Source organism: Macaca nemestrina, chromosome 2 (assembly GCF_043159975.1).
Source record: "Macaca nemestrina isolate mMacNem1 chromosome 2, mMacNem.hap1, whole genome shotgun sequence".
NCBI classification, from domain to species: Eukaryota; Metazoa; Chordata; class Mammalia; order Primates; family Cercopithecidae; genus Macaca; species Macaca nemestrina.
The window spans coordinates 52,867,912-52,890,804 of NC_092126.1; the positions used below are offsets into that span (position 1 = coordinate 52,867,912).

The window sequence follows — 22,893 nt, forward strand, 5'->3', positions numbered from 1 at the left end:
TCAAGCAAATACCTTAAACATAGACTTGGACATAAAAGCATTATAATTAAATTGTACCTTTTTCTTCCAAAAGTAGAATTACCCTTTATTAAAACAACAGTGTTTATAAATGTTCTGGTTTCCTTTCTCAGATATGTTTTCTATGCTCTTCCAGTTCAGCTAGTTCATAGGTTCATCAAGGGAAGGCACATATGTTTCTTCCCTTGAGCTTTTAACCGCTAGTGTCTAGTCCATTACACCAAGTATTCTGGTCTTTAAGCAGTGAGAGTTTAAGTAATGCTTGATATTAGGTTGGTTCAAAAGTCATTGTGGTTTTTTTGGCCAATATTTTGATGTCAAATAATTAGTACTGAAAATAGAATGAAGTAAGTTGTCATTGATTTCTTTGTTCAAAGTTGTCCCTCCAAATATTACCTAAGCAACTACTATTCACTGTTCAATAAAATGATATTTTTTCCAAATATTTCTAAATTTAGACCCAAGTCTGTTATATAAAAGATAACATGATCAGGGGCTACAAAATGAGTAGGCTGATAGCCAGCAAACTACATAAATATGGGCTGTACATACTATCATGGAGATAGAGACAAACTCTAAGGGAAGATAGTGGAAAGAATAATTACTTCTTCTTGGTGCTCACCTCCACCAGTCTAACCACCAGTGATTGTTTGTCTAACAGGCACATGTCTTGGTTATGCTTCTGAATTTTTATAAGCAGCACTTAACTCTACTTTCTCCCTGGTTGGTTGTCAAAGCATATGTATCTGTCCTTATCAACAATGCAGGCTTTTGTGCTCCAGGTAGGATTGTGTTAGAGATTACAGCCTTTAACTCCCTGTGGACCCATTCTTATTCAATGTCCAGCTGTGATAAATAATATTTATGGAAAGGTGGTTCAAGGGCATTGGTGTTCATACATGACTCTAGATAAGCTAAATGTTACCGTTGGATTAAACTAGATCATAACAAGGCTTTGTACTTGAATACATTGTTTTGATTTCCTGTAGACCTGCCTTCTCCCAGTTTGTGCCTTGGTCTAAGCCATCAGCCTACAGAGAGAGCCATGAAACTCCATGGTACATGATAGAACTCACTACTATATTTACTGTATAGGTTGACATTAGGGCATGGTGTAATGTATCACACAGGATCTTCATTTGATGACACCCAGGAATAAGGTTGCTCAATATCAGGAAAAACTGTTCATATCCTTTGTAAAAGATACTAATCCAATGCCATCCCCAAGACCCTCCTTTGCCCTCCTTGCTCTAAAAAAGCCAAAATGGCAGATACTAATTTAGCAGTCTCTCTTGTAGCCAGGGATGTTCATATGATCCAGTTCTGGCCATGAAACATAAAAGAAAGTCTACAAGGGGGCTTTGAGGGTGGCAATTGCTTCCTGATGAAAGCTACAGATGGACAAGACCTCTATAGTCTTCTCCCTGCCTTGCTCATGATATGATGCCACAAGTTAGCAGTTCACTTGAGACAATGAAGCTACAAGTATGACAGAGACCAATAGCCTAAGGATAGCAGAGATGACAGATATGAAAACCCGCATCATTGATAATATGACTGAACAGCTGCCTACCTCTGGGCTTCTTGTGATATTAGAAAAAAATCCTAACAATGCCTGTAAGCCACTCCTAGTTAGGTGTTCTGTTACTTGCAACCTAATGTATCCTAACCAATAATCTAACAACCAGATTAGTTTTTATTTTATGGATTGTTATTAGTCTTGCAATTAAGCCTATTTCATCTTAACTTTAGCCACCAGAAAGTTACAAAATTGTAACCTATGTCTACCATGCCACTGTAAGTTCTGCTAGTTCAACTTTCTCAATCCTAAATATGTTTTGATGTTTATTTTCCTAAAATATTTGTTATGTTTTTTGTATTATATGTACTTTTATAAGTTAAAATTTTTCCAGAGCATGGCAAGGCATAAATAAACATATAAACAAACCCCCAAAATTTAGCTCCACTGGAGGATGGAGAAACTAGTTGGTTTATTAAAGTTTCACAGGAGGATGGCATCTGGGTCCCTCTCTTTAGTTCAATTCATGAATTCCAATCATTCCTAAGGTTTTAACTGAAGTGAATTTGTATGTAGTTTAAACAGTGGCCCGTTAAAAATTATGCATCTATTAAATTCAGCACTTACTATAGGATCTTAAACGAGGGGGCCCACAATTGAACTTGAGGAAATCTATAATCTCCATGACATAAGCAAAATTTTTATTTTGCACACAAATGTGTATTTTCCTGGGTGAAGCTCTGAGGCTTTCATCAGATTCACAAAGAAGTCTATTATCCCAAAAAAGTTATGACCTACTGGGCTAAGTTACTTTTGCCTTTTTTGAGTCCCTCTTCCCCAAATCACCATTTTATTCATCTGGGTTTTTGCTTTCTGTCAAGACCCTAAGGTCTATCAGAAGGCTGATGCCTCGTTATTCTGAGATTGCACACTCAATAAATGTTAGTTGACTTGTATGGATATTTAATTATTTACACTGCATTTGGTGTCTTTTGGAATAGCAGTGTCTGGTTGATCATTCTAAAGGCTCTGAATCCTCAGCTGCATCCCAGTGGGCTTAGCGTGTTGTAAACACACAAATCAAAGTAGTGTGCGGGAGGAGAAAAATCATTCCTTTCAAGGATAATGTGTTTTTCACGAGAAACAAGTCATTACAAAATCATCGCACCCATGCGTGCTCTCATTCTACCTCTTCATCTCTTCTCTCTTTTCAAATTATCTCACCTCCTCCTCCTTCCCTCACTGTGTTACCCTTCCACTTTATTATCCTGTATTTTATTATTTTACCATCTCCTTCTTTAGTATATTTTAATGACTTCTACATAATATATGTCTTTGAACTACTTTCCTGTCTTTGAACTACCTGACTCTCTGTTCCCTTTTTCCTCATGTGGCACCTGTCTCTTCTTCAGCTGCTGTACATGATACTGTCATGCTCCAAGTGGATCCATTGCATATTTTCACAAATTTCAAGTTCCCGACACATAAAAAGACAGTATTCATACCCTGTTTTACCATGATATTTTGATTCTCCCTGAAGATTTAACTTTACTGCCATTTTAATCTTTTTCCTATTCCCTTTCGCATCTGTGAATACAGACCCAATAATTTACTTGTACCAATTTTCTAGTTATGCAAGTTCTGTGGAAACTTCCACCCAGTTGATGTATGTGAAGTGATCGATTCATCACCTTTCATAGTTCAACTTTCTCTCCCTGGTTAAAATTAAAAGTGGGTTTAAGTAAGCCAGAGATTTTTGAAGATTTCTGTCGTGAGAGGGATGACTCTATGGGGGCAAAGTCTTGGTGAAAATTTCATGTGTCTGTTGAGAGTTTAGGGTTTTTTTGTTTTTTTTTTTTGTTTTTTTTTTTTAAATAGCAGCTAAGTTACAATTTTAACCAACATTTTATTACATGCAGAGAGTAAACATCTGGAAATCATCCTGGGTAATCAGTGTGAATTTTTGTGGTGAAATAGAGGCTTATATTATATACTACAGCTTAGCGATTACAGTCTTAATGATCTGTACATTATTCACAAAATGCTTTGTTTTAAATCTGTCTTTAAAAAATAATTAGAATTCAAGTTATTTGTGAAACAGGAATCCTGCCACTTTTTTTTAACTTTACATACAACTCCCTAGGACAGTCTGGTTGCTAGAGAAGGGAGTTTAGTATTGGTTTGTTTTTGGTGTGTTTGCTTTTTTTCCTTAACTCACTATTTGTGAAATTTAAGAAGCAGTAAGGATCCTAAGTCAGGCAAGTAAGCTAGAAAACAATCAAACTCGAAAATCACCCAGGCATGAAATCCCCTTGAACTAAGGAATGCTTCCAACATTAAGTTCTCCATAAGCTTGAACTATAAACGATAACATTTCAAAAATACTTTCTAAAGGAAGATTCATATTAGGAAACTTGATCATCTAAAATTAGACAAACTTATCTTCTCTTACTATCCTAAAATAATAGCCTACACCCTTACCCAATATGATCTAAAAATAACAGATTGTATATCACCCCTAAAGTAACTTGGCTTGGGCCCAAGAACTAATACATACATGACACTCAGAATTGCATCCAAAAAAAAGAAATGGCATTTTCCTTCTTGTGAGTTCTCACAGCACAGTAAGCCTTCATGGCATTATAATCCTAATTAATGTTCATCTTCTTCACTGTGTTCAAGTGTGAAAAATGCAAAGCAGCAACACTCTTCACTGGTAATCAGGCTCCCAAGAGGCTGCAGTTTCAGAAGGTGTGTCTCAAACTCGATTTTAAGTCTTCTACTCTAACAGGGATTATGTGTCTTCACTCTGAAAGCTGATAACCTGAGAAATTAAAGACACAGGAAAGGAAAACCAATGCAAGGAAAATGCTAGTTTTTGTTATTTTATTTTTTCACTTAATATGAAGGAGTCATATGGATATAGGCCAAATAATGCTAGAAGTAGAAGAATGCTAGGAATTACAACAGTAAAGAGTGGGTTGAAGGCAAGGAGGAGATGAAGACGGAGAGAGTAACAAAGAGAGAAAAACAGAAACTCAAAGGGGAAAGGCAACAGGGCTGCATCCTGACTTTTGTGGGCTTTTTTCTCCATGAAAAAAAAATTGAAATTTCTATTTTACTACTGCATTGGAATGAAGATGAATACAATTACATTATGTATAAAAATATTTTCTTCAACCTGAAAGTTCATCTTTTTCTTCTGATTTTGAAAGAAATAAAAACATTTTTGTGTGCTCCTAAAAGTGCTGTGGGCCTAAGCACCAGGTCCACTGTGTCTAATGGTTAAGTTGTCCCTGGCAGATAGAAAGAGAGGGAGGGAGGGGGAACGTTCTGCTTGGAAGTGAGGGGCAAATTAAAGCAAGCAGAAGAAAAATTAAATAAGCACATATGTTGGTGTATTTCCATCATTAGCTATAAATTATATATTAAATTATTCATAATCATGCCAGGTAACCTTTATTGAATACTATGTGCTAAGCACATTACATTATCTCACTCATTCCACACAATAACCTTCAAACTAAGTGGAAGAAGATGTGCCTTGATGCTTTAGGGCCTCTTGGGTCATAGGCTAGAATTCAGAATTGAATGCAATCACAAACATAAAGTGCACAGAACTCCATTCTCAACCTACCTTTCCCAGGCAGTCTCTGTAACATCCCTGGCTTTAGCAGTCACCCACTGGCCGGTGACTACCAAATGTATAGCTCCAGCTGTTTTCATTAGGATATTTTCAACTGTCAATAACAAGATGCTTATCCAAATGATACAGATGGCCAGTAAGCCATCAAGGCTAACCCCAGTATCCTTGGAATCGCCCTATTTCACCTGCTTATCACTCCTTACTTGAATTATTGCAATACCATCCTACAAGGCCTCCTTACCTCAAGTACCCTTTGACCCACGTCCCCATTGCTACCAGAATTATGCTTCCAGGTGGCCTAATGAGGGAAGAGAAAAAGCATGTCACTATTTTGTGTAACTTCCTGTAGTAGCTCCCCTTCACCTTCTGGATATGGTCCATGTATTTTTTTATTCGGCAAATACTTGTTGGGATCTCCATGTCAGGTTTTGGTTTGGTGATATGAATGAAAGATGAACTAAATAGATGGGGTCCCTGCTTTCATGGGCATGTACAGTCTAGGGGACTCCGGAGGGAATGGATGGGAGTACCTAGGGTGAAATCCTGATCCAGAGAACAGAGCCACTAACCTGTTTTTAAGGAAAATCAGCTTCATGAGCTTGGAGGGGAAGGAGCTGCTAAAGAATCAAATAGTGATGTTCCCAGTGCTCTTCAGTGTCCTCAGAATTCCTTGACCTTATTAAATGGCTCACCATAGTGTCTTCATAACTGTTAATGTTCCAGCCTTTCCCCTGGGAAAGCTAACTTTTTTTCCTAATGCCTAAAACTTCTGTGCACATTATTTCATTTCATTTTTCTGCTTATGTATACCCTGCCTTGGTCCTCCTCCAGCCCCCACAAGAAAATATCTGGGATTTGGGATTGCAGTAGAAATTCAAAAATGACTGAACACCTTGACAAGTGAAAAAACTGAGACTCAGAAAAGTTAAACCTGTAACCCAAGGCCAAGCAAATAAATTTCCTCTGAAAGACATATAAAGGTGGAAGGCTTATCATGAAAGGTAAGTTCTGCATCATAGGCAGTGTCTGACAGCAGAGTGGATGCTATGGGTCATAGATCATCCTGAAGTCCTCGTGGCCCTGTTCAAGCTGTGATTCTGCAAAGCACAGAGCAAGCTGGCAATTTACAACCCCTTACAGAACTTCCTAACTTTAAACAAATATTACAACAATTTTATCTAAGTTCAAGATTTTAGATATTTTAGAGAATTTTTGGATAGTGCCTACAAATCTTTTAAAGAAGTTTAATAGGTTCTAGACAAATATACATTCTAACGAGAACCCAAAATTATATCTATCTATATAATATAATTTAGCCTTTTAGAAAATCAGTGTGCTATAATAAAAGTATAACACATTTAATTCTTTTACTTATTCATTTATTTATTTTTCTCTCACCTTAGACCTAGAAACACATTTTGTCCACGAAAGCAGTTTCAAGTGAGTGAGTTACACTGAATGCCCAGAAAGAACAATGCAACTTCTGGAAATCCCGTGGTAGCAGCCAAAGTTGTCAATGAATCAAGAATCAACTTCGAGGAATGTTTTGGTATGTAGATGCTTCTAATGAATATGCTGAAATCATGTGAAATAGCCCTCATCAGCATCAACAAATATTTGTTAGGCTTATCGTGTGGATGGATTAATGAGGATATGAAAGCCTTAAATGTCCAAAACTGACATTGCCTCAGGATGCCCTCTTGGGTTCTTAAGCCTAGTTTTTATTTAACTAGAGCCCTTAGCTTTTTATTGGACAGTGTACCTTTGTACCTTCAAATTATAATAAAAGTAATTGTAAAAATATTATTATTCTTATTTTAACTGTGCAACCCAAATTTCTGGAATATACCTGGCATAGAGCAGGATGAAATCATACTTAGAAAAAAAACCCAAAACTTTGAAGACATTTTGGTAGGATTCATCCCTCCTGAAAATTTGTTGGTCTATTCCATGACATCCGCTGACCAGTATTGCATACATTCAATTCTATGATTTAATCAGTTATTTTTGACCTTAACACTGAACATTTTCCCACCTCCCTAGAAATGCCAGAGAGGAATCCAATCTTTTCTAAGCTCAATAAATGCATTAATAATTTTCTTATACCACCTAGTCAAATATCTTTTCTCCCAGAAACTTTCTGCTTTGTATAAATGAGTTGCAAAGACCTGTCAATTCAACTGTCAATGACAAACAAAGCCTATTTGTCTTAAAATTTTGTCACGGCAGAATTTTATCTGTAAATTTCATTTCAAATTGTGCCTAGCAGATTGCCCTATGTTTGCAGAAAAAAATCAGTTTGTTAACAGTAGGACCCAAATACTAAACTTACAAAGATAGTCCAAGAGGAAGCATCCAAGACAAACAGAAACTTCCAAAAGTTGTAAATCACCAAAGGACACACAATTGATTTGTGTTTTACCGAGTTGTCACATCATAGGCTCATAGTAAATGAGTACAACATGGCTCGAAATCTATGGGTAGAGTTTCTCCCATTACTTAACGTGTGCACATGCATATCACATTCAGATCTTTGCCTTCACTAAAAAAAGTAAACAGTGTGATGACATCATTCACAGCCAATCAAAGCATAGCCCCATGGCAAAGGAAGTCCTGGGAGATCCTTCTGCAACTGAGCACGAGAGTGAACATGCAATATGTTTGATAAGCTGTCCTAGTACATGTCCAGGGGTTCTAAGCTCTATTTACAAAATAGCATTTGTTTCTGCTTCAAAAACAGCTGAGGGTGGCCAGCAATATATCACATTTACAAGAGGAGCAATTGCAGTGATAGACACAGGATGACCAGGAACAACCTTTGTTCGTCGTTCCATCACATGGCTCAATAATAAATATTACTCATCCAGTGTACACATAGGATGTGGTGAGGCAAAACCCTCTCCCAGAGGTCAGAGTACACTCCCTTTTCCAGGCAGATCCCTTAATCAAATTTATTGTCTTTACTTTGGGGAACCACAATTTTCCCATCAAGTAGAAGCCAATCTCGGAACAGTAGATTGGGGCCTATTTATTATAGTCACTTTCAAGTTCCCCTTTTTTCCTTCTGAGTCCCAAACAGTTCATGGTCCCTTGGTCTTGACTAAACCAGTCTCATATTTTGAAGTTTTGCTTTCTCTCTTATCTAGCCTTCCGTAAGTTCCAAATGATCTCACTTTGTAGTTTCATTGACTAGAGATACCACAAAAATCAGAAGTCACTGATAATGTACTTGGAGGCACAGGTCCATTGTATGAGATTCTATCGTTTTGGTTCTTCATGAGAACACAGTCTTCTTTCAACACAGGGTTGTAGATCCATTACTAGGAGTCAGCAGAATTATAAAATAGTATTGTGCAATACACAATATAATCAATTTAATAGAAAGTATTGTATTATTTTAAAAGCACAAATATACTGTGGTTTGACTTTTTTCCTATAAAAAAATAGCCTTTTTTAAAGAAATTCAAAGTATATAGAAAACATCACACTCTACACCTTCATATGAAGAAAAGTCATAAAGAAAGAAAACTGGCTGGGCATGCTGGCTCACGCCTATAATCCCTACAGTTTGGGAGGCCAAGGCGGGCAGATCACCTGAGGTCAGGAGTTCGAGATCAGCCTGACCAACATGGAGAAACCCCATCTCTACTAAAAACACAAAATTAGCCAGGTGTGGTGGCTCATGCCTATAATCCCAGCTACTTGGGAGGCTGAGGCAGGAGAATCGCTTGAACAGAGGTTGCAGTAAGCCAAGATCCTGCCATTGCACTCCAGCCTAGGCAACAAGAGTGAAACTCCACCAAAAAAAAAAAAAAATGAAATGAAGAAAGAAAGAAAGAGAGTGAACTGATAGAAAGAAGTGACACTCAAATGCCTACCTTGGACTTACCAAAAAAACCCCAAACAAACAACATTTGGCACAGAGTACATCCTCTGAACATCTTTACCAACTAGCAATAAAATCATTTTATAAATACTGCCTCAATGAGGACTAAGTCTGAGCCAAGTTAGATACTGTCACTATGAATGATACCTTTCCAAGAAGGACTACAAAGATCAGAGAAAGACCATTCCTCATCTGCATAGTCTGGTGTGTGAAGCAAGATTTTTTCTTAGTGCCCAACCCATGGCTCTAGTCAAGTACCTCACACTTGTTCTGATCCTCCTAGCTGGAGGAAAATATTTATCATTAGAACTCACTGGGCATCTGTATTATTCTGATGATATGGTTTGGCTGTGTCCCCACCCAAATCTCATGTTGAATTCCCACATGTTGTAGGAGGGACCTGGTGAGAAGTAATTGAATCATGGGGGCAGGTCTTTCCCGTGCTGTTCTCGTGATAGTGAATAAGTCTCACGAGACCCGATGGTTTTAAAAAGAGGAGTTCCCTGCACAAGCTCTCTCTTTTCTGCTGCCTCCCATGTAAGATGTGACTTGCTTCTCCTTGCCTTCTGCCATGATTGTGAGGCCTCCCCAACCATGTGGAACTGTAAGTTCATTAATCCCTTTTTCCTATATTAATTACCCAGTTTTTGGTATACCTTTATCATCAGTGTGAAAATGGACTAATACACTTGATATATTTTAAAATTCCTCCTCTTTCAATAAAAAGCTGCCTCAGAGACAATGGCATGTAATAAAGTCTACACCTGCCACACTACGAAAATCCAGGCTGCTTCTTGACCAGAAGTCACTTAAAAGGCTGAGCAGTTTCAAAGATCGTTGAGGGCTGGGCATGGACAATTCCAGTTTACCTCTACCTTAGTCCTCAAGCTAACTATCACTGTTTACTTACCTTTACTTGCCTACATCTCTCCAGTCTCTGGGACATCTTCCTACTTTACTGATATTCCTCTTTTCTCTGGAATGTAGAGACTGTATCTCAGATCCCCAACCATACATGCAGTTGCAGTCAGGACCAACATGAAGATGCTAAGATTCCCAGGTTCAACTCCCTCCCCTTGTGTTTTCCCCCACTAGGATAGCCATTCTGAGACCCTTGTAAATTTGCCCCGTGGATTTTATTTTGGTCCTAAAGTTCAGAGTTTAATGGTGGGAAGTTAAGGAAGTGTGGGGCTTTTCTCAAGCCTCAAACCCTATGACCCCCAATAAAAAGATTCCAGATAGCTTTCAATCTTTTCCATTTATACTGTCAATCCAAGAAGAGATTTTATCTGAGCATCATAAAAATAATGCCAAACAACAACCCTTCTCTGTTTTGGTCAGTTCAAATCAGTTAGTGATTTCTGCACTTCCTAATATTTTAAAGGACTGTTGAAAGAGTGTCCTAACATTTCTTTTGACATTGTTAAGAGAGTTTTTTTGGAACAATTCCAGAAAATATTCCAAGTTGAGGCTGGAGGAAAAGAGCCAAGGCATAATATGGTTTGTATTTAAAGTTTCTCCATATCAGATGAGATTATTGTGTTGAAAGTTCCTTTTTCCTATGTATATTTTTAAGCTACATTTTGCCTGCTGAAATGTAGCCAGTGGAATTATTGAAGCCCCAAACTTCTTTCTGAAAAGTAGCAGGAAATGCACTTCTTAGAGAGAAATGACATTTCTGAAGTGGAAGAATTGGTGGAAATTAAGTTCCTCAGAGGGAAATTTTTTTCTCACAAAGTTGGCGGCCCAGGCTCTGGTGAGCCCCAGGCCTAACCTTTGGCAAATTTGATAAATTGCCAAGCTGAGCTTGGGTGCAACCTCCTGCACATCCACACTGGCACACACAGCACTAAACACTTTAGGTCTTTGTCTGACCAATGTCAAGAAACCCCCAGAGAGTGCCCTACTGGACTTCTCTCTTCTCAGTGAAAATGTCCTCTTAGGAGGTTATCCTATTGTGAATAGAGAAAATAGGGTCAAATTACAGAATGTTGAATGCCACTGGAGGCAACAATTTTTTAAAAAATCTTGAAAATCATCCAGTAGGGTTATTTCCAGAACTGTTAATTTTTAATATTTTAGCTGAAAATCTCTTTCTCAAAAAAAAAAAAAAAGTTTCAAAAAGGCCTAAGGTATAAATAAGTGAACCAAGAGCTATACTGGTTTCAACCCCTTTTCTTTCCAGAGGGAGAGCCTGGAAATCCCCAGATATTTAAAAAGCCATTACTCTAATCCAGTCCCTTCAATTCACAGATGACAAACTTCAGCCCAAAAGTGAATCAACTTGTCCAACATTACCAAATGAAGTAATGACAAAAGTCAAAAGCTCCTCAAGGGCATGTCTTTACTGTCACTGGACCTGACACAGGCCCTCAAAAGCCCTGTAATAAATGCTAATTACCTGAATTCCACAATTTATGCTATGGTGTTAATGACCGATACAATCTTTAAACATTACCCCTTTGAGGGGTGTTTGCTTTCATTTAAACAGGATTCAGTTCCTTAGATCAAAGAAGGAATATCTAAGAGCAAATATGTAGATGTTGTCAATAGGCTTGTTGGTACACTAGAAAATTGAGGGTAGTGTAACCAAACCTCCGGAAATAGACTATCTGTCATTTGACAATAATACACAATTATATAATTTAATTGTGTGCATGTTGGGTGAGGGGCAGGAGAGGAAGGGGATAAAAGAAGTATCTGTCATTATCATAAACGTACCTAAAATAAGAAAACCTAAACCAAATCACATAGACTGGTGCAGCATGCTGAAGTTTGAATGAGAACACATTGAGAGTTGGTCCTACATTAATTCAAGTCGGAGCATGTTTGTTGGCTACTTCTGATGTCATCATGCGTGTGTGTAATTCACACTGCTCTGTGTCTTACCATGAGCAGAATGTTTTCTGTTTTAAGATGAGTATAAGTTTTATTTTCATTTAAAGTTTGCCTTGATAAAGCAAAAATAGGGCTTTTAGGCCCTATCAAGTTATGCCTTGATAACATGATAATAGGAGCTTTTAGACTTTCAAAATGTATTTGTTTCTTCTTCTATTTCTTCTAGCCCATAAGTTGAATACATCGTGATTACAGAAATAAGTGGATTATTAAAGTAAATTTGTTTAGATTGGGTAATAGTGGTGCCATGTATTATGCTGTGAGCCAATGTGTAAATGAAAAAAAAAAAAAAAAGAGTAATTCCATTTGTCAGAGATCTAAAAAGCTTGACTCCCTGGAAAAAACAACTACACCACCCATCACCACTATCACCTTCATTCATTGCTCAACCAGCCTGACCAGACACTTTCCCACAGTACTCCTCATGATTACATTATTATTATTTTGGGAGTTAGTTGATGATGACAGGGAAAAAAAAAAGGAACTCACATCAATTATGGTTTCACATTTACTGCAAAGGAAGAAGTTCGATTTTCCAACATGCTGTAAATCTCAATAGTCCAAAGTGGCACTGTAACTGTCATTTTGACAGACACATGAGTCAAAATCACAAATATCTAATTTTAAATGCTATGGAGTTGCTTATTTTTCAGAAAGGCATAAATGTTGGCAACACATGAAACTTAGTAATACCGAATTCATTAGGAATTCACAAGGGTGGTGAAAGTTTTCTATCTTGAAGTTAGGAGTAAAAAAAAAAAAAAAACCACTTTACATTCTGCATTCTGTCAAAACTATACTTGATGAGAAAATTGAGAGGAGATTCCAAAATATTTCCTTATCCAATTCTACCATCAAATGGCAAATATCTGATTTTGCCATCAATCAAATCATTGCCCTTTTCAGCCATTTTGGTGACTTCATCAAAGGATATTCTGCTCAACTGTTTGCGCATGTGCAATTGTGACTCAGGATGGTACGGAGGAAGAAATCCTGCTTTCTCACTTCTCAGAGACTATCATTAAAGATTACAATGTCTTTAAATTTGCCCATAAGAGCAGAAATGATTAGAATACCCATGGAAGGTTCTCTAACAGTCAGAATTCTTGTGGAAAATAAAACAACAAAAGTTACCTGTTGTTGCCAAGTGTCAACTTCCACATATGGCCTAGGCATCTGCAGAAAGACCTCAGTCTTGTTCTCAGAACACCAGATTGTCTGCCTTGCATTGTGAAGATCTGCATGCTTGTCACATAGTTCTAGCCTTTGTTGAGCTTTAGGTTTGTTGAGAAATATGGTGGGTTACATTCAAGACTTGAGAGATACAGCTGCTCTGTTTTGGAATACAGAGAAAGGACTAGGAATCATTCTTCAAAATATTTAATAACTAATATGGCAGAGGCACAGACAAGTCAAGACTGACACTGGCACAAATAATAGGTATCCCTGAGTTGGAGCATACTTACTGAGTACCAATTAATTCACCCTTCAAAAATAACAATGAGATCGCAACATAGGTATCAACATAGAAAGATGTCCAAGTTATAGCCAAGTGAGGAAACAAATTTGCGTAACACAAGGTACAACATGGTCCAATTTATAAATGTTTAGAGGAATCTGATGAGATTTACAGATTACTCCCACAGGATTCTGGCAAATATGTGCAGAATATCGAGCAAAGAGGTCTCCTGAGAGTCTTATTCCTGAGTTCTAGTCTTAAATCTACCACATTGCTTAACCCTTACATGCCTCGGGTTCTACGAAATCAAGGGGTTAAACTAGAAAATACTTATACTATTCCAGTTCTCATTTGCTATGAGTGTAAGAGGAATTCTTTCTTAGTTTCCTTTTGTGAAAGAAAGGTTTAGAAAACCTACTTCAAAGATTATTGTAAGGCTTAAAAAGAGCAGGTTTGTGAACACGCATTGTAAACTGTGACTATAGTATAATAACAATAATAATCCATAGCTTGAAAAAGCTATGTACTACTTAAATTGTAGCCTGTACTACAATTTATTAGTTGTTCATACTAGTTCTTCTTAACTTCAGTTCACTTGGGGATATTACATACACAAATTCTTCATCAAAAAGCCCAGAGCCTTATGTTTAAGGTTACTTTAGAGGCTAAACCATATGAAATATTCGCCTCAAGGGTAAAAAAAAATCTGTTGCAGCAAAGTTGACTTAATTAAACTTCTGAAAAGTGAATCCTATTTTCCCACTGATGTCCTTGATGAAATCAGAATCACGTCTCCTAGAAAATATTTCAGTGGATTAGGTTGCAAACTCATTTTCCTATTTAAAGAATTATAGAAGTTAGATAAATATCTTTGAAGGGTCTCTGTCAACTAAAATAGTCTATGGTTCTGATTTTGCTGGATTCAGTCCAGGAGTTGCCCTTTCTCAAACTGGGATGCCAGTGGGTGTGTCCTGCTCAGATTTTCACGGGGTCTTAGGAATGTGTCTCCCCTCTTGATGTCAATCTGGTAAAGCGGGGTTTACTCTAAATTTGTTTCTTTTTTAACTGTATGGCCACCAAGGACAGAAATGGAATTTGGACTGATGTCACTGAAGGAACCATTCAATGTAAAAACAACCAGAGCTGTCTAATAAAGAAGTAGCCAGTAATCAAAGGAACTGAGTTTCTGTGGCAAGAGAAAAGAAATAGGGGGAGCTCCCCGCTTACTGGGGATGAGCATCCATTTTAGGATTTTTTTGCTCATCTTTTATCCCTTCTAACTAATTGTAGGAGCCCTGAGGACAGCTTTCTAAATTTTATTGCTTTCCGCATCTCTGGACATATTGTGCATGTTTAACAAATATATTTTTAATGATTGAAGGAATAACACAGAGGGAAATCCTGCATTTATTGAGCAGGGCATTGGAACACAAAACTTTAAGATACTTTGTGAAATTCTTGGAAGTGTTCATTATCCTGTGGAAAGCTAAATTCAATGGTAAGTGTGCAATGTGTTAGTTAGCATTTTTCAATTTTTAAGAACCCTTTTCTATCTCCAGATTGTTTTCAGTTCCTTCTTGCAATTCTCTATTTAGAAGATTTTTCTGTCTTATCTAAGGCCCCAACTTTATATTAAGAGCCCCCAGAACTGAGAAGTCACTATTCTTCTCATTGCAAAATGTCTAATATTTAAAAGAGTTTTGCTGCCAAATCGTCTTTTACCAGCATAAGCCACATACTAATTGGAAGAATACGTGATTCTGAAAAATTTGAAGTTTTACATTATGACAAACAAAACACAAATTTGGTAACTTCTGGATTCTACCAGACTTGTTTGTTTCAAATAAAATATACTTGAATTTCATATTATTCTCGAGTACAACCAGCACCCTGATTTGTTTATGTTTGTGATTCTGACTCATACTCTGAGTCTCAATTCTTTCGTAGGTGGTAAAATCAATTTAATGGATTAGAACCCAGAATTAAAAAACAAAAATACAGTGAAATGGAAAAATATCAAAATGCATCACGCCTAGTAAGGAAAAGTATTTTTTTGTTAGTTTTTTTGTTTGTTTATGTTTTTGTTTTTTTGTTTTTTTGAGATGGAATTCCATTCTTGTTGCCCAGGCTGGAGTGCAATGGCACGATCTCAGCTCACTGCAACCTCCGCCTCCCGGGTTCAAGGGATTCTTCTGCCTCAGCCTCCCAAGTAGCTGGGATTACAGGCATATGCCACCTCGCCTGGCTGATTTTTGTACTTTTAGTAGAGATGGGGCTTCTCCATGTTGGTCAGGCTGGTTTTGAACTCCCAACAGGTGATCCGCCCGCCTCGGCCTCCCAAAGTGCTGGGATTACAGGTATCAGCCACCGCGCCCAGCCGGGAAAGTATTTTTTAAATGAAACTTCCATTTCAGTAATTTAGATTTACATGTATGCATATGTGTGTTGTGATATAAAATGTATTTCTTACAGTGGATCGTGTGCAAAGAAAAGTTCTGAGGCCCTTTAAAATAATATCTACAGTATGTCAATAGTATTATGTATAAATAATATCCACAGTATATCACTATCCAATTTTTTCAGGAAATCATTTTGATAGATAATTCAGCTCATACATGTGAAATTACTCAGTTCAAAATTTCTCATTAGCACTAAGGGGAAAGATGACCCAGTTGTCAAGTTTCATGCACTTAGGTTAACTGGAATTAAAATAAAAAGAGGCGGATGCTCTTTATTTCACATCGTCCACAGAGAAACTGAAGGTCAAGTGCTTCGCAACTCAAGGGTGCAGACGATACGCCCCTGCTTCCTTCCCCAGGGTCAGTGCACAGGCATTGTTCCTTTCCTGGAGTTATCTTTGTTGTCTTCCTTCCACCTTTATAGCCCACTATTATTACTGTCTCCTTTACTCTTTTTTTTTTTTTTTTTTTTTTTTAAGCACTTGGCAAATATGTGAGGCAAAGTTTATAGGAGTTAAATATTTCTAAGAATATTGCTCTTAAAAGGTTTGTTAGAAAGGAGTCCTTTCTTCTACCCTCCTTACTTTCCTCCCCTCCCCTCCCTTTTCTCCACTCTCCCAAGACCACAAGATAAGTGTTTAAAGCCACTTTTGTTCTACAAAGTGGTCTCTGTCTCCTTTAGAATGGGAAAGTTTCTATGTATGGTGGCAATGGTTGGAATAAGTCAAAATGAAAAAGGTTAAGAGAAAGTAACCACTTTTAAATTACCTTTTTCAATTTTCTTTTAATAGCTTTAAATAGCTATAAATAATATACACTTCATACACAGACGAAAGTTAATTCTTATAAATATTCTTTCAGGAGAGATAAAATGTTAGATGCATTTCACTTGGTAATATATTCTCCATTTACTGATTCTTTTCTAAAAGACTCCCCCTGCCCCCGATTTCTGTCTTATCAGTATAGTGCATAGAGAATATTTGACTTGAAGCTGAATCTATTTTCTCAATTTTTGAGTGACTATTCTCTAAAGAGAGTGTTATTAAAAGCAGATTTCCCCCAAATTGACTTTAACAGCAATTATTTTCTTTGAATATGAGAACGATATTTTGATTTCCCAAATGCACGTTAACTGAATTTTTGAACTGGAACCTTTATGGCTGAGTTTCCTCTATTTTTTTCTGTAATAGAAACATTACATTACATTGTCTCCCTGAGAACCCTAAAGCTGGAGGTTCCATGGTATGTGTCTTGCATAAAACAAAACAGCAGATGACAGCAAATTCATTTTTCTACTCTGCCATAGCTCCTATGGCTCACTAACTTTTGAACTATGGCTGTGCTGAGTGAATTTTTTTGTCAGGCCCTGTAAAACTGCTTTTCAGAGAGAGCAAAAACAAAAAAAAAGTTTTCTCAAAGGGACCTGTGATAGTGACAAGTCACATTGCTTTTCTGGGCATCAGTAACTTCTATTGCATAAATAAGAACTTTCAGATAGAATAATCTCCAGGGTTTGTTTTTTTAAGTCTTTCTAGCAATAAAAAAGTATTGACTCTTTTAACCAATATTTAATCATTTTAAGTCAAACAAAACAAATTTTTACATCATTGTAGTGTTACAAACGTATTTGGTTTCTTTTATACTGCCTAGAGATAACTTCTTAAATATATATTGGATTTCAGTGTTCTATATATAAATTTGAGCATTTCTTAATGAGGAAAAAAAGATTAAAACTCATATTGGCTCAATTATACCGGAGCAGGGTGAGAACATCTCACAAGGCAAGAGCAAAGACAGCCCCGAATATCTCCTCTCCTTTGTTGAAATATTACCAGCAAAACCCGAGTGATCAAAAAAGACTCACAAATTATACGGCAGTCCATGCCCGCAAAACATAATACAATTCCGTCAAGGTACACTAGGTCAGTTGCTAAGAACCTTGCGTTTCTTCTAGTAGTTACATAAACAGATGTGTTTGCTTTTTTTTTTCAAAGACTGAGGAAAAGGGAAAATTGCCAACACAAGTACCAAAATAATCAATTAAAAGTCAGCCCAGTCAGCAACAGCTGGTTTCAGTTGTCTGGAGTGTGCCCTGAGGCAACAGCACCTTGCAACTCCTTTCTCAGGCAAGGAATGCTGCCATTATCTCTTTCTCAATGGAAAACCACCTCCCCTGTCACATCCTTGTAAATTGTTGAACCTAAAGGGCTTTTTTCTCCACCCAGAAAAGAAGGTAATGGAAACTAAAGTAGGCTGTTCAACCATAAGTGTTGGGAAGCTTCCAAAAGCCTTCATTCCTGTCCAGAAGCTTCTAAAGAGGAGGCCTAGGATTAGGGAGATAAGCAATACTATCAAATTTTTGGAGCCTGGAAATGCTCTCCCCAACCTCATTTGTCTTTTAAGTAAGGGACCCAGAATGAGAAATAAATATTTGGGAAAGACACAGGAACTACATTTCAATCTTATAAATCCTTTTTTAACCTTACATATTGAAAAGTTATATACATATATATATATAAAACTTCATATATATGTATGTGTAGAGAGGATAATATAACGCACTCCCGTGTATGAATCATTCAGCTTCAACAATGATGAACTTATAGCCCATCTTGTTCATTATTTTGAAGCTAATCCCAGACATCACATTATTTTAAAGGGTTTTTTTCTTTCTTTCTTTCTTTTTGTGACAGGGTCTTGTTCTGTCACTCAGGCTGCAGTGCAGTGGAGAGATCACAGCTCACCGCAGCCTTGACCTCCAGGCTCAGGTGATCCTCCTACCTTAGCCTCCTGCATAGCTGGGACTATAAGCATGTGCCACCATAACCAGCTAATTAAAAAAAATTTTTTGTGTGTAGAGAGAGGATCTTGCTATATTGCCCAGGCTGGTCTCAAACTCCTGGGCTCAAGTAATCCTCCTGGCTTGGCCTCAAAGTGCTGGGATTACAGGCATGAACCATCATGCCTGGCCTAGAGATAATTTTGTTAATATAAAGTTGTCTTCCACTTTTCAGAGGTCAGGAAATCCAAATGAAGGAAGAACAATGAAAACTTCAGCTAAAATCATTACCGTGGTTAAGATAAGTTATATAAACTTCTTATACTCTAAGTGGACTTTTCATTTTAGCCTCAAAATTGATACTTGTCAATCATGAGTCAACAAATATTTATTGAATGTCCCTTAGGTGCCAGGCTCTGTCACCCCAAAGCCTAAAAATAGATCAATGGGGAATCTAGTTTTTAAGTCTTTCTACCAATAAAAAACTTTTGATTCTGTTAACTGATATTCAATCATTTTAGATCAAAACCAATTTTCACATTGATAGGGACAGGAGACAGGAAAATTCTGGGCAGAAGAGGGCAGGTCCCCAGTGAGGGCCTCACCTTCAAGCCTGGAACTGTGGCCCAAAGTGAGAACATACATCCCTGTTTTCCCACTTGAATGTTGCCTTTTCCAAAACCACCCATGATCCCCCTGCCCCTCATCATGTGCCCATAAAAACCCCAAGCTCAGCCAGCAGAGAGAGGAGAAGAGGAGATGCAGTTGGATGTCAGAAACTACAGTTGGAGAGAAGCGGCTTGACTTCAGAGGGACAGCTTGATGGCACAGCTTTGGAGAGGAGTTTGGTCATCCCCAGCCAGACTCCAGAGGAAGCTTACCTTCCCCCAATCTGTCCGCTTTTCAGCTCCCCTTTCTGCTGAGAGCCACCATCATTGGCAATAAAATCCCCCATATTGACCATCCTTCAAATTCATTTATGCAACATTCTTCCTGGATGCCAGATAAGAACCCAGGTGTGGGTGCAAAAGGCAGTCACACTGACTCTCTACTGAGCTGTTAACACTTAAGCTGTCCATGGATGGCAAAGCTAAAAGAGCACTGACTGTAACACTCCTTCTGGGGCTTCAGGGGTCATGGACATCCCCAAAACACTGCCACAGGACCGGTACAAAGTTTGTTCCTGTTGGCACTCCAAAACACTCTCCCCAGCTCGTGCACCTCCTCACCTGCATGCTCCCTTCAGTAACGGGTTAAGCGCTGTGGGTTCGAGTGAGTAGAGCTTGCCCCTTCTGGTGCTGAAGCAGCCAACTAGTTCCAGTTCTTGCCCACAGAGGGGTCAGGGAAATTTCCTGCTTCAACATCATTGTAGTGCTACAAATGTACTAGGTTTATTAACAGTGCCCCACAAATTAAAAATAAAGTTATGCCTGTTTTTCCTATTTTTTTAAAAAGTCCAATGGCCCTGCTATGTGAATACACAGTTATTTTTCTAGGAGCAGGCGTAAAAATGGGAATGCATATGCATTTCTAGAAAAACAAATTTTTGTTGTTACAAAGTAAACAAGCTTATATTATTTGTCAGAGCTCAGAAACAACATGATAACTTTATCATACATTTAAAAAAGAACTAACACCAATTCTATTGAAACTACTCTGAATAATAGAAGAGGGAATACTTCCAAATTCATTCTATGAAGCCAGTATTACCATAATACCAAACCAGACAAAGACACATCAAAAAAAGAAAAGAAAAACATAGGCCAAACCCCTGATGAACATTGATGCAAAAATCCTCAACAAAATACTAGCAAACTGAATTCAACAACACATTAAAAAGATCATTCATCATGACTGAATTGAATTTATCCCAGGGATGGAAGGATGGTTCAACATACACAAATTAATGAATGTGATACATCATATCAACAGAATGAAAGACATAAATTACATGATCATTTCAATTGATACTGAAAAAGCATTTGATAAAATTTAACATCTCTTCATGATTAATAAACCTTCAAAAAACTGGTATAAAGGAATATACTTCAACACAATAAAAGCTAAATATGACAGACCCACAGTTAGTATCATATTGAATGAAGCAAAAATGAAAACTTTTCCTCTAGGATCTGTGACATGACAAGGATGACTACTTTCACCACTGTTATTCAGCATAGTACTGGAAGTACTAACTACAGAAATCAAACAAGAGAAAGATATAAAGGCCATCCAAACTGGAAAGGAAGAAGTCAAATTATTCTTGTTTGTAGATGATATAATCTTATATTTGGAAAAATCTAAAGACTCCACACACAAAAAAACTATTCAAACTGATAAATTTGGCAAAGTTTCAGGATTAAAAAATCAACGTACAAAAATTAGTAGCATTTCTATATGCCAACAGCAAACAATCTGAAAAAAAATTAAGAAAATAATCCCATTTACAGTAACTACAAAAAAACTAAGAATTAGCCTCACCAAAGAAGTGAAAGAGCTCTATAATGAAAACTATGAAACACTGATAAAAGAAGTTGAAGAAAATACACAAAAAATGAAAAGATATTTCATGTTCATAGATTAAAAGAATCAATATTATTAAAATGTCCATACATCTAAAGCATTCTTCAGATTCAGTGCAACCCCTATCAAAATACCAATGACATTCTTCAAAGAAATAGAAAAAATAATTCTAAAATTTATATGGAACCACAAAAGACCCAGAATAGCCAAAAGCTATCCTGAGCAAAACAAACAAAACTGGAGCAATCACAGTACCTGACCTCAAATAATACTAAAGAACTGTGGAAACCAAAACAGCATGGTACTGACTGGCATAAAAACAGACACATAGACCAATGGATCAGAATAGAGAATCCAGAAACAAATCTATACACCTCAGTGAACTCATTTTTGACAAAGGTGCCAAGAACACACACTGGGGAAAGGACAGTCTCTCCAAAAAACAGTGCTGGGAAAACTGAATATCCAGATGCAGAAGAATGAAACTAGACCCCTATCTCTCACAGTATACAAAAATCAAATAAAAATGGATTACAGACTTACATATAAGACCTAAAACTAAGAAACTACCAAAAAAAAAAAAAAAAAAGAACATTGGAGAAACTCTCCTGGACATTGGACTGGACAACGATATCTTGAATAATGCCCCATGAGCATATGCAACCAAAGCAAAAATGGGTAAATGGAATCACATCAAGCTGAAAAGCTTCTGCACAGCAAAGGATACAATCAACAAAGTGAAGAGACAGTGGGAGAAAATATTTGCAAGTTACCTATCTGACAAAGGATTAATACCCAGAATATATAGGGAACTCAAACAACTCTATAGGGAAAAACTCCAATAATCCTATTCTAAAATGGGCAAAAGATCTGAATAGACATTTCTCAAAAGAAGACATACAAATGACAGACATGTGAAAACGTGCTCAACATCACTGATTAACAGAGAAATGCAAATCGAAACTACAATGAGATATCATCTCACGTAAGTTAAAATGGCTTATATCCAAAGACAGGCAATAACAAATGCTGACAAGGTTGTGGACAAAAGGCAACCCTTGTACACTGCTGGTGGGACTGTAAATTAGTACAACCACCATGGAGAACAGTTTGGAGGTTCCTCAGAAAACCGAAAATAGAGCTACCATATGATCTAGCAATCCCACTGCTGGTATATACCCAAAAGAAAGGAAATCAGTATATCAAAGAGATGTCTGCACTTCTATGTTTGTTGCAGCACTGTTTACAATATCTAAAATTTGAAAGCAACCTAAGCATCCATCAACAGATGAATGGAGAAAGAAAATGTACATATACGCAATGGAGTACTATTCAGTCATTACAAGAATAATATCCTGTCATTTGCAACAACATGGATGGAACTGGAGGTCATTATGTTAAGTGAAACAAGCCAGGAACAGAAAGACAAACTTGCATGTTCTCACTCATCTGTGGGATTTAAAAATAAAAACAATTGAACTCATGGAGATAGTAGAATGATGGTTACCAGAGACTGAAAAGGATAGTTTGGCAGTGGGGGTGAGGGGTAAGTGGGAATGGTTAATGGGTACAAAAATATAATTAGATAGAATGAATAAAATTTAGTATTTGATAGCATGGCAGAGTGACTACAATCAACAATAATTTATTGTACATTTAAAGATAACTAAAAGACTATAATTGGATTGTTTGAAACACAAAGAAGG

The 22,893-nt window shown here is 37.2% G+C and overlaps 2 long non-coding RNA genes across 2 annotated transcripts in view; one reads left to right on the forward strand and one right to left on the reverse strand.

The window, feature by feature from the left end:
* Nucleotides 1-3,838: 3,838 nt before the first annotated feature.
* Nucleotides 3,839-22,893, reverse strand: part of LOC139361895 (uncharacterized) — a 33,640-nt gene continuing 14,585 nt past the window's right edge. The window contains exons 2-3 of the long non-coding RNA XR_011619801.1: nucleotides 5,425-5,481; nucleotides 3,839-4,361 (exon numbers count right to left, since the gene is read on the reverse strand). This is a non-coding gene — a long non-coding RNA (uncharacterized lncRNA). The remainder of the gene's footprint in view (nucleotides 4,362-5,424; nucleotides 5,482-22,893) is intronic.
* The window catches only part of LOC105463678 (uncharacterized), an 84,918-nt gene continuing 67,230 nt past the window's right edge, over nucleotides 5,206-22,893 (forward strand). The window contains exons 1-3 of the long non-coding RNA XR_976467.3: nucleotides 5,206-5,342; nucleotides 6,098-6,184; nucleotides 6,587-6,732. This is a non-coding gene — a long non-coding RNA (uncharacterized lncRNA). The remainder of the gene's footprint in view (nucleotides 5,343-6,097; nucleotides 6,185-6,586; nucleotides 6,733-22,893) is intronic.